Below are 12,986 nucleotides of genomic sequence, written 5' to 3'. Positions count from 1 at the left end.
ATGTGAGTGAAAAAGCAAAACCCTGAGTGTGGCAGGTGTTATCTTTCTAGTGAGGCCTAATGTAGCATTATAAACCAAAAAACAAGAAGTCAAGAGGCAGCAGGCCTCCTGAGTGACGGGTAACGGTAATAATGACTAAGGTATCGAATACCCATGTGCCTGGGGATTTACATGCATTATTGGTAATCTTTACCATTCCGGGAAACAGTGTTTTCATTCCTATTTTACCTCCAAAGTTAAGTGATTTGTTCAAAGAAGGAACTAAGCTCAGCCCAGACTATTTCTAGAAATTGTGCTCTTTTCACTAGCTCCCAGGCTTCCCCTAAATTCCTTTTAGATTCATAGGCAGTAAGTACAGGGAATCTGAAGTATGGTTTTACTTTTAATCTTTCCATTCTCTGTAACTTAGTTCTCAGCCCTGTAATTCCCCGTCTAAACGTCTGCTGGCTTTGATCTAGCAAATCTGTTGTAAAAAAGCGTTAGTCTCTCACTGGCTGTCCCACTTGCCTGCATACTGAGTCCTGACCATGCAGGATTCATACAGCATTGTTATGACCCTGGGGGTGGCAAGAAAGACCCCCTGGGCATGGATTTTTTTCATTCCCATGGAAAACCACTGCAACCACAACAAGGCTAAGTTGGGTTTATGTGGTTGTGTGTGTGTGTGTAGAATGTGATTTTTTTTCTAGGTTTCAAAAGGAAGATTTATCTGACAAGTTTCACTTAAATCACAATACAATGAAGATTTAAATCAAGACCTCAGAATTTCATATAAACAACAAGATCAAAACCTCGAGTATTGGTATTGTGTCTCAAATTTTTCCTATTAACTTAAAAAAACCCTTTAAACTTATGTGCATTACAGGTCATCAAATAAAACTAGAATTAACAAACATGCCAAATGTTTCACTTTCAATTGTGATAGACACAGCTCCTATATTGAGTTTTACAAAAAAAGCATTTCTTTCAACAGGCATCCAAATGGTGTTCAGTGTCATGTAGTATAAGTGCAACATTTAACATAACTCAACTTCTTTAATCTAAATGCTTGCTGTTTAAGTACATCCCACAGTATAACTAACTTGAGAAAAGCTGAAAATTGTTTATTTTATTTTATTTTTTTTTAAAGGAAGAAAGTAGAGAAGAGAGAAAGGAAGGAACACATTTTTTTTTTTTTTAGAGAGAGAGAGAGGAGAGAGAGAGAGAGGAGAGAATTTTAATATTTATTTTTCATTTTTTGGCAGACACAACATCGTTGTTTGTATGTGGTGCTGAGGATCGAACCCGGGCCGCACGCATGCCAGGCGAGCATGCTACCGCTTGAGCCACATCCCCAGCCCTGAAAATTGTTTAAAAGTTACAGTTTACTCAACACTGCTGTTACATCCTGGATGACTGCTGTGTTAAAAAAATACTGAATCTTAGTCTTTTAAATAATCTTGATTCCTGCTTATATAGATTAAGCGTAAGTCACAAGCTTGGATTGCAAAAACTGTTAAACTAAAGTTTTGTTTTTTTCTTTAAAAAAAAATTGACCAAGAGTCAGTGATCAGGATCAATTACATTTCTCATCCACCACTCATACTGGATATGCTAGACATCCACCCCATTTTATTCACATGCATAGATGCATAGCTTCTGCCACTGTAGTAGCTGCTGTTCATTACTGCTTGGCTACCTATGTAATGTTTGATTGCAAGTCACTGGAGTTTTCCTGTAAAACATGGTCATATCCACTCATGCTGCTCTGACCACGACAGTCACCTCCGTCACCACCACTCAGCTGATGTTAGCTGGGCCTCCATAACTGGATTGGATTGACAAGCCCATGACTCCCATCATTTGGCTATCATAAGCACTAATACTTGCTCCTCCTGTAGAATTCAGGAAGAGTGCTACATATCTGTGTTGTATCTTTGCTTTGTCTTTTGACATAGCTGCTGCGGCATCTTCATGAGTAGCAAACTCTGCCGTCAGGACCAGTCTCAATGTGTACTCTCACAGGATTGAATGGTGAAAAAAAAATTATGTTGTTCTCAGTAGCTCTGTAAGATAATTTGTGCATGTATACACAGTGCCTGTTGTGTTTTGGAAGGTAGAGCCACCATCCTCATATCTGTGATTAGACATTCCTGAAAAACAGTAATCGAGATCTCTTTCAAATCTATAGCCATCATTGTAGCCATTAGAATCATCATAGCCTTGATAGCCTCCACCCTAAGCACTGTGCCTCATCCTCTCAAAGCAAGCTCCTCTGCCAGTGCTCTCATACCTTCTGCCAGCTCCTGGTCTGTCACAGGGACTTGGCCACTGTGTGGCCACCAGCTTTTGTGACAGATCATAGTGAGTTCTAACTTCAGCTTGACTGCTCTTAAATATTTTGATATACCTGTGCCCTATTCTTTCCTTGTGTTTCTTTCGAGCCTTTTAAGCTATTTCCTATGAAGCAAACTGCATGAAGGGCGCCCCCCGCCCCATACTGCTCCCCTGGTAGTCCATTGGCAATGTTATCCCATTCGGCACAATTTCCAATCCTGAGAAGAATTCTTCCCTGCCACATCCATTGGGGAGCCTTCTAAGCCATCACTGGTCGTGCCAGGACTATTTGGACCAGTATGCTTCAACACCCAATCCATTTCAATGTTGTTTGACTTGAATTCTCCCTCGTATCTGTGTCCCATAGTTTCTCTTTTTTCAGGGCCAATTTGACTTCATCTTCTGATTCAAGTTCATCAAAAGCCTTGCCACTCAGTCTGCCTTCTCTGGTGTACATGAAATGAATACCTTGAGCCTGGTTCAGTGTCCTGGAGTGAGAACATGCAAAGAAATGACTGAGTGGGGATTTCCCACCTGACATAACTCCTTCTCCCAGGATGACACCCAGGTTTGTCATCCAAGTCATACCCAGCTCTCCTGAAGAGGGGTTCTCACATTATGTCTTATGGGAGGACAGAAACGGTGCATGGAAATGGAGCTTTAAATTAGGAGCATCCTGTTGTTATTGGTGGGAGAAAGTCTAGATTTCAGGTCATTTCTGCAGGGATTGTAGCATTCTGTTGCGATGGCTGGTTCTCATTTTCTCTCTGATTGGCTTAAAAGCAAGTTCAAGTTAATTGATGCGGCAGAAACTAGGAGAGCTAATTGCCCTACCAGAGCCACCAGGATTGCTGTGTGATGATGTGGTTGTATAATCCTTTCAGACATGGGATTGCTATTTCGGGTGATTTGCAATGATCAAGTAAGCCACCGAAAAATCTAATGTTCTCTTTCTCTTCAAATATGTTTAATGAAATAGACATGTGTCTTAGTATATTGGGGATGTTATCAGAATATTACCATAGACCTTGGCTTATAAATGGCAGAAATTTATTTCTCATAGTTCTGGAGGCAGAAAGTCCAAGATCAAGATGCCAGGAGATGCAGTGTCCAGTGGGGGCTTGCTTACTGGTTACAGAACACTGTCTTCTTGCTGTGTTCCCAAAGACTACAGGGCCAAAGGCACTCTCGGGGATCTCCTTTATAAGGGTACTAATTTTGTTCATAAGGGCTCCACCCTTGTGACCTCATCACTTCCCAAAGACCCCGTCTCTAAATGCCATGACTTTGGGGGTTAGGCTTCCAGATATGACTTGGCATCGCAGTGGGATACAAATATTCAGTCTATAGCACTGAACTCTCTATAAGTGGAATTAAATAATTCCTTTACAGTGTGCATTTACTTTGGTCAATTATTTCAAGATGATTGTTTCTGCCAGATTATTTTACTGTTGGTGTAAACTAACCCAGACTATTGTTCATAGGTCTGAGATGGACTATGGTTATGGTATATAGAACCTGGCACAGTCATAGATTTGTTATTAGATTTCAACAATTCTCCTACCATTTTTAAGCTAAATTTGGAGGTGGTCTAAACTAATTTTGGAAGTTCTTTAGAAATAGTGCAAGTGTGTTTTGTATGACCATACGGGGTGTTCTCTAATGAATGGTAAAGAAATCAATGGAACATACCATGTGGTTGTATTGCCACCCTTGGTCTCATTGTTATTCTCCTAAATTTATTCTATCAGATTGGCTAATGCTATTTGAACTTAGCCTTGTGGATTTTGATTTTTATGCATTCACAGAAAATTTTGGTCTCATGGTGGTTCTCAGTCAAGCAGTAGGAGAGGAATAAAAAATAGCTTTACCTTCTGCAATTTACTTTCTTAATCAACATTTATAAGTAAACAAGGTAGAAGAAATCATGAATGACTCCCTGTGATTTGTCCTGAGGCTTAATCTCTAAATCATTTGTAAAGGGCCAACTGTGAGAATTACCTGTAGCAGCAAAATCATAAAAAAGATGAGGTTGTTGGAATGCAATGAAGTATTCTTGCAAGAATTCTCTTGTTCTGTCAGAATATGTTTCAGAAATGAATAAGAGTCTCAGCTAACATAGATTCATATAGACTGGAAAAAAAAAGCATAGATTTATAATTACCCACTCATCAATTTGACCTGAAAAACAGCAGGTATCTGAAGATTAGATCTTCATTTCAGGAAGATAGAGGTGACAAATTTAAGGAGAGATGCAACTATAGCAAATTTAAATTTTCTTTTCAAGACAAGAAGTCAGCTGTCAGGAACTACTGCTGGGATAAGCAGTAATGGAGAGTTCCATGGGCCAGCTCCTCAGTAAAACAAGGACAACTACTGAAAATACATCCTATTTATTTATTTATGCTTTTTAAAAATTTTATTTATTTATTTATTTTTATTTAAAACTTTTTTTTTTTTTTTTTACTGATGACAGAATTTTTACTTACAAAATAAAAGGTGTTAACAAACAATAAAATAAATCTGGTGCTGTGTATCATATGATAAATGAGAGAATGAGCAATTGAAACAAAATCATCTTCTCTCTGAGCCTGACAGCAGGACTAGTCAACCTACTTTCCAGAAATATTTCATCATCAAACCTATCATTTACCCAATTTTCTACTGACCTTCATGTTAGGTGTTCTTTTCTTTTTTTTATTCAAATATGTTGATAATTAATTTAAATATAAATGAACTAGATAGTGTAACTAAAAAGCATAAATGTTCAACATATTTAAAAAACAAGTACTGATTCTATGCTGTATACATATGTCACACTTTAAATATCAATACATCAATAGGTTAAAAGCAAAAGATGGGGAAAGTAAGCATGAGAAATCTGAAGTAGAGCTATTAATATAAAATAAATTTCAAGAAAAAGTATTTTCAGAGATAAAGGGAAACATTTCATAATAGGGCAACTTCTTCAAGAAAGTGTAACAATCCTAATTGTGTGTGTACCTAATAACAAAATTTCAAAATACACAAAGTACAATTTAATAAAAGTACAAAGTCAAATCCACAATCATATTTGGAGATTTTAAACCCCCTCATTTTGCTGGAAGGAGTAATGATACAGAAGGCTTAACAACATTATCAGCCACCTTGGCCTACTTGTTATTTATACAGAACTATACACAAAAATAACAAGTAGAAAATTAGTAAGGCTAGACTATATTCTGTCATAAAATAAGCTTTGAGAAATTTTTTAAAACTTGAAATCATGCAGACTGTGTTTCCTGCATGATTTATTACATTAGAAAACAATAACTTTAAAATATACAGAACCCCACCACCATGTCTCAACTACTACAAAATTAAACAACACCCTTAGAAATATCTCATAGGTCAAAGAAGAAAGCACAAGAAATAAAATAATAATTGCTTTGAACTAAGTGATAATAAAAGCTTAAAATATCAGAATCTCTGAGACGAAACAGTACTCAGATAAACACTTATAACTTAAAGTACTTGAATCAGAAAGAAGCTAGATTAACAATCAAATTATTTTCAAATTAGGTAGTAGGAAGGAAAAAATAAGAGTAGGAGCAGAAATATATGAAATAGAAAAGAAATAATGCAGCTCAAAGTTGATAAAGATCTAACAAGTCTAATCAAGAAAAAAGCAAGAACACAAAAATTATTTTAGAGAAGGATCTATGTGTTGCTGAGAAGAAAGTGTATTCAGTCATTGATGGATTATTCTATATATGTCTGTTAAGTCTCAATTATCAATTGTATTTTAAAAATACATTTTTAAAGTCTGGGAATTGGCCTAAGTTCATACAGCAAATGAAGAAATATTTATTAAAAATTAAAAGAAAGAAAATCTATTAAAACATGGTGGGAATAGCAAGAGCCTATGGCACCTGAGCCCTCTCCAAGTTCCTTATTCCCTGATAGCAGATAGCTCAACTTGACAGACTGTCTGCTTCAGGTGAGTGTTGCCAAGAAGTGGGCTCTTCTCAATTTGCTCTTGTTCAAGGAGTATGATGTTTCACCAGGAAGCACAGGCTTTTAGCATTTTTCATCACCTCAAACTGAGTTGAGCCACCCTGATAGAGTAGAGGAGCTATCCCAGATGTGACAGGTAAGAACACTGGGGTCCCAATCATTCCTAGCTCATTTATTTGGCAGAGTTTTCAAGCCAGGGAGGGGAATCAAGACCAGAGTTTACCATACTTGTCTCTAGTGCTTGGAGACTTTGTCCATGGGGGAGGTAGTCCATTCAAAAATAGAGCTCTGAAATTTTCCCCCAAATTTATTTAAAACAGAATACGGGCAAGTTTAAAACTAAGGGTGCTATCAAAAGTAATGTGTTGGGGCTGGAATTATAGCTCAGTGGTAGAGTGCTTGCCTGGCATGTGTGAGGCACTGTGTTCGATCCTCAAAGGTATTGTGTCCATCTACAACTAAAAATATATTTTTAAAAAATGTGTCTTGCTGGGGCTCAGACCCTGGGAAACAGATTCAGGATCCTGGCAGGTGAAAGAAGATGTAAAATACAGTTGGGAGAGTAAACATGCTTTATTCCAGGTGGCAGCAGACCCCAAGTCTGCTTTTTTGTGTGCAGGGCACACAAAGAAGGTCCAGTGCCAAAAGGTTACATAAGTGAACACATGCTCACAAGCAGATAGTTATGACCTTGAGTAATATGCTGAATCAAGTTTATGACCTTGACTACATAACTAAAACAACCTGTTGGTATAAGCTAAGGAGTGGGATAGCTGGGTCATATGGTGGTTCCATTCAAAGTTTACTGAGGAATCTTCATACTGCTTTCCAGAGTGGTTGCACCAGTTTTCCGTCCCAATAGCAATATATGAGTGAGCCTTTTCCCCAATGTCTTCACCAACATTTATTGTTACTTGTATTCTTTTTTTTTTAGAGAGAGAGGGAGAGAGAGAGGGGGGGGAATTTTTTAATATTTATTTTTTAGTTTTTCGGCAGACACAACATCTTTATTTGTATGTGGTGCTGAGGATTGAACCCAGTGCCCCGGGCATGCCAGGCGAGTGTGCTACCGCTTGAGCCACATCCCCAGCCCTTGTATTCTTGATAGTTGCCATTCTGACTGGAGTAAGATGGAATCTCAGTGACATTTTAATTTGCATTTCTCTAATTGCTAGAGATGTTGAACATTTTTTCATACATTTGTTGACCATTTGTATTTCTTCTTCTGTAAAGTGCCTGTTCAGCTCCTTTACCCATTTATTGATTAGGTTATTTGGTTTTCTGGTGTTTTTTTTTTATTAGTTATAGGTGGACTCGATACCTTTATTTTATTATTTTATTTTTTTATGTGGTGCTGACAATCAAACTCAGTGCCTCACACATGCTAGGCAAGCACTCTACCACTGAGTCTCAACCCCAGCCCTGGAGTTAGGTTTTTTTGAGTTCTTTGTATATCCTGGAGATGAATGCTTTGTCTGAGGTGCAGATGGCAAAGATTTTTTCCCATTCTGTAGGCTCTCTCTTCATGTGCTTGATTGTTTCCTTTGCTGTGAAGAAACCTTTTAGTTTGATACCATCTCATTTATTGATTCTTGATTTTACTTCTTGTGCTTTAGGAGTCTTATTGAGGAAGTCTGTTTCTGAGCCGATATGATAGAGAGTTGGGCCTACATTTTCTTCGAGTGTGAGCAGGGTCTCTGGTCTAATGCCAAGGTCATTAATCCACTTTGAATTGAGTTTTGCGCAGGATGAAAATTAGGTTTCAGTTTCATTCTGCTACATATGAATTTCCAGTTTTCTGAGCACCATTTGTTGAAGAGGCTATCTTTTTTTCCAATATATGTTTTTGGCACCTTTGTCTAGTATGAGATAACTGCATTTAAGTGGGTATGTCTCTGTGTCTTCTATTCTGTTCCATTGTGGGCATTCAATTCTATTTTTGTGCCAATACAATGCTGTTTTTGTTACTATAGCGCTATCGATCATAAAATTTAAGGTCTGGTATTGTGATACCTTTGCATTGCTTTTCTCACTAAGGATTGCTTTGGCTACTCTGGGTCTCTTATTTTTCCAAATGAATTTCACAACTACTTTTTCTATGAAGAATACCCAAAGGACTTAAAATCACTTATACTATAGTGACTCAGCCATATCAGTATTTATAGCAGCTCAATTCACAATAGATAAACTATGGAACCAACCATAGGTGGCCTTCAACAGATTAATGGATAAAGAAGATCTTTTATATATACACAATGGAATATTATTCAGTTATAAAGAAGAATGAAAGTGTGGAATTTGCTAGTAGATGGATGGAACTGGAGAATATCATGCTTAGTGAAATAAGCCAGTCAAAAAACCCCAAAGATTTAATATTCTCTTTGATATGTGGATGCTAACCCACAACAAGGGAGGGTGTGGAGGGGAAGTATAGAAGTTTATTGGATTAGACAAAGGGGATAAAGGGACGGGAGAGGGGCTGGGAATAGGAAAGACAGTAGAATGAATCAGACATAACTTTTGTATGCTCATACATGAATACACGACCAGTTCATCACCACATCATGTTCAACCACAAGAATGGGATCAAAATTGCAATGGGTTGCACCCCATGTATATATAATATGTCAAAACACACCCTACTGTCATGTATATTTAAAAACAAAACAAAATAAAATAACTGGCTGGAAGTCTCAGTGAGGGAGCACAATGATATTTATCTTGGGTCTGCCCCACACAGTGGAAATTTTCTTGGTAATCAGATAAGTGGAGGCTGTTAACTCCTTTAACTTATGAGTAACAAGGTAAACCAAGGCCAGGTTTATTAGGGAGAACTGGAGAGAAACAGATAAGAAGAACTCTCTTCTGATCAGAACAAATCTCCAAGAGTGGTTTTAAAAACTATCGCCATCTAACTGATTAGAATAAAACAAAATAAAACAAAACAAAACTATCATAGCCTAAATTTAATCGAATAAGACTGTGGAACAATTTGTGCCCAAATTGAAAACAATGGAGCCACGACCTGGCAATTAGTGGAGCCCAACAGCTGAAAGTGACACAAAGTGAGGCAGAGATCAGGGAAAGAGAGATCAGGAGAGTCCTGCTAAAACCACTGTCCTCCCAGAGATTTCATCATGGTTAGGGAATTAGACTTCACTCAAACAGTCTATCCAAGTCACTAAGCAAAGAAGAAAGAGAACAATAATAAAAATAAGCCCCAGACAGGGCATTGGAATTAGGGGGAGAGAAATCACCAGTTAGAGTTGTGATAATGTTACCTAAAATACCCAATTTTCTATAAAAAGTTATGAGACATGCATAGAAACAGGACAGTTTTACTTCTCCATGGGTGTGGGGAGTAGGCAACAGAAATTGCCTGTGAGAGGGCCTAGGTGTCAGATTTAACAAAGACTTCGAAAACAAATATGTCTAAAGAGCTAAAGGAAACCATGCCTAAAGAAGGCATGATGACAATGTCTCATTAAATAAAGGCTATCAATAAAAAGAAATTATAGAAAGAACCAAATGGAAATTAGGGAGTTGAAAAGTATAATTGAATCAAAAAATTTACTAGAAGTGCTCAACAGTAGATAGGAACTGGCAGAGGGAAGATCAGTGGACTTGTAGACAGATTGGTAGAGAATATACAAATTGAAGAAAAAAGAATAAAGAAAAAATATAAATTAAAAATAAAAGTAAAGGATAGAAATAAAAATAAAAGAATAAAGAGTGTCAAGGAAATATGAGATACAAAAAAAGTACACTTCCACACATAATGACAAAAATAGTAGGAGAGAGAAAGGAGGAGAAAAATATTTTAGTAAATATGGATAAAAGCTTCTCAAGTTTGATGGAAATCAATTCATCTAAACATTCAGGAAATCCACAGAATGTCCAAGTAGGATACATTTGAAGAGGTCCAAATCCAGACATATCATTGTAAAAATGCTGAGATCAAAAGCCAAAGGGAAAACTTTGAGACAAGAGATAAATATTGGGAACAGTAAGGAGAAAAAGTACCATTGTTTACTATCGGTAAGAATGTAAATTGGTACAACCACTATGGAAAATAGTATGGAGGTTCCTTGGAACATTAAAAATAGAACTACCTTAAGATCCAGAAATTGCACTCCTGGATCTATACCCAAAGGAAATTAAATCCGTATGTTAAAACGAAACCTGTACTTCATGTCCATGGAAGCATTATTCACAATAGCCAAGATATGGACACAACCTAAGTAAGCGTCCATAGATGGACAAATGGATAAAGAATGTGTTTGTGTGTGTGTGTGTGTGTGTGTGTGTGTGTGTGTGTTTGGTGTATTGCAATATTAGTCATTAAAAAGAAGGAAATCTGCCATTTGTAATAACATGGATGAACCTCAAGGGCATTATGCTAGGTGATATAAGTCAGGCAGAAAAAGACAAATGCTCCATGATTGCGCTGGTTTATGACATCTACAGAAGCAGATGAAATTCAGAAATAGAGAGTAGAATAGTGGTTTCCAGAGGCTGGGTATGAGGAGGTGGAGAGAAGTTAGTTAAAGGACACAGACTTTCATTTAGGAAAGGAGTAGGTGCTGAAGATCTATAGAGCATAGTGACTACAGCTAATAGCTTTATATTGAATACTTGGAATTTTCTAAGAAAGTAGATCTTAGGTGTTCTTACCTCATATAAAAAAATGGTAACAGAGAGGTAAGGAATATGTTAATTAGCTTGATTGTGGTAACCATTTTACAAATGTGTATACATATGTACATATCCATTTAAAGTGAAAAACACGATGATAGCCAAGATATGGATACAACTCAAGTGTCCATAGATGAATGAATGAATGGATAAAGAATATATGGTGTGTGTGCGTGTGTGTGTGTGTGCACGTGCATGTGTGTTTGTGCACACACACATTGCAATATTACTCAGTCATTAAAAAGAAATATTCATTGTCCAAAATCATCAGATTGTCCACCTTAAATGTATGCAATTTTGGTCAATTATACCTCAATAAGACTGAAAAAAGGAGAAAATCTTGGAGAAAGATGATTGTGAGAAAAATGATCTGTTATGTTTGTGGGGTCATCAATAGGATCAACAGTGGACTTCTCACAGAAACAATGGAGGCCAAGAAACAAGCAATCCTGATTCAGTAATGCTAAAATCAGAGGCTTACAGATCTGCAGCCCCAGAGAGATACTTCCACATATGGTCAATTATGTGCCATTACTTCCTAATCCTGTGTGCATGGCAGATATCACTAATCAATCATGATCCTTCTTCCCTTTGAACACAGTCTCAGCCTCAGAATATTCATAAATGACCATCCATCCAGGAAGCCACTGCCAGTCAACCAGAGCATGCACATGATAGAAAGTACAACATTTGCCATTCCAGCCTCATTTCACAGGTGAGGAGGTCAAAGGCTGGATGTTGCAGAGTTGGAGGTAGACTCCCAGAAGTGTCCAATCCTCATGAAAACTGGTCCTGAGCACCGTGCTGCTTTTGTTCAGATCCAGCCAGTGTTACAGGTCCTTCTAGATTTCTACCTCAGGAGCTTTTTAAATTTTAATAACTTGCTGTATTCCACATGAACAGACAGCTGTAGGACTGCAGTGTTCATGCTTGAAAAGGTAATGATTAGTTCGAGAGAGCTTGTTATAATATTTCAGGTTTCCCTGGGATTTTGCTGGGATTTGAAGCTATACTCTGGGCAAAGGCCTCTCAGTCTTCTTGCAGGATTTGAACTCGGCTGAGGTGAGGAAGTAGCTTCCTGTCAATCCTGCCCTGTCCTAGGCGCAGGAGTATCTTGCTGGCAAAACTGAGTATCACTGGCACCCTGAAGGGGGTTCTAAATTTTCTTGGGTACAGCCTCTCATCTGTCTCTAGTTTAGAAGATGGTACTAGCCAGACCCGTAGCTGCCTCAGGTGAGTGAACCATAACAAGTGTGTATTTGGCTCCTACTGATTGCAATGGACAGCCAGGAGTTGACAACACAGTGTACCCTAACCCAGCCTTAGGGTTTTCAGTTATTTAGTTAGGATTTCCTTTTTGCACCCCCACCACTTTCCTCTTTTAGTAGAGCATCAGCTGTGAGAGCTCGACTGGCTTGGGAAATCGGTTCTATAACAGTCTCCTGCTCCTGCCCAAATCTGCTGGGAGATGTCTGCCATTGAGATAGTGTGAATCACAGCTTCCAAGGAAGATTCAACTGAGCCTCTTTCTCCTGTTCCCACTTTTTCTCTTTCCATACAGTTCTCTGTCCTCCGCAGGTCCATCCCTCTATCCTGAAATTGTCTCCTTTTCCAGCTCTGCCACTGGATGGGTGTAGTGTTGGCATTCAGAAAACTCCAAGTGCGACGGCTTTCTCTGGTTATACCAGGTACTGCTGCCGCTGCCTTCTACTCTCCAATCTCCTGTCTGTCTTACTGATTTTACTGAGACCAACTTACAATGAGAACTACTAAATACTGTCTGTCTCCAAGGATTGCCTGGAAGTACTCTGTAAAGTGCTGTATTTTATTCATTTTGCCTAAATCCACTCAGATTGTTCCTACGAACACATTTATGAGAAATCTGATAGAAATGTAGAAACCTCATCTGCTTGTTGCTTTTTGATGCCATTCTATTTTTTAGAACATCGCTCTTCAGGCTCGGGGAGAACTGCAGTGTG

General features: G+C 38.0%; 1 pseudogene; it reads right to left on the bottom strand.

Moving 5' to 3' along the window:
- Positions 1-1,678: 1,678 nt before the first annotated feature.
- Positions 1,679-2,902, bottom strand: LOC113183600 (heterogeneous nuclear ribonucleoprotein H2-like; annotated as a pseudogene).
- Positions 2,903-12,986: the final 10,084 nt, after the last annotated feature.

Source organism: Urocitellus parryii, chromosome 6, assembly GCF_045843805.1.
Source record: "Urocitellus parryii isolate mUroPar1 chromosome 6, mUroPar1.hap1, whole genome shotgun sequence".
Lineage (NCBI taxonomy): Eukaryota > Metazoa > Chordata > Mammalia > Rodentia > Sciuridae > Urocitellus > Urocitellus parryii.
The sequence above is the reverse complement of the archived record's forward strand: the minus strand, read 5'-3'. Positions and strand labels throughout refer to the sequence as shown.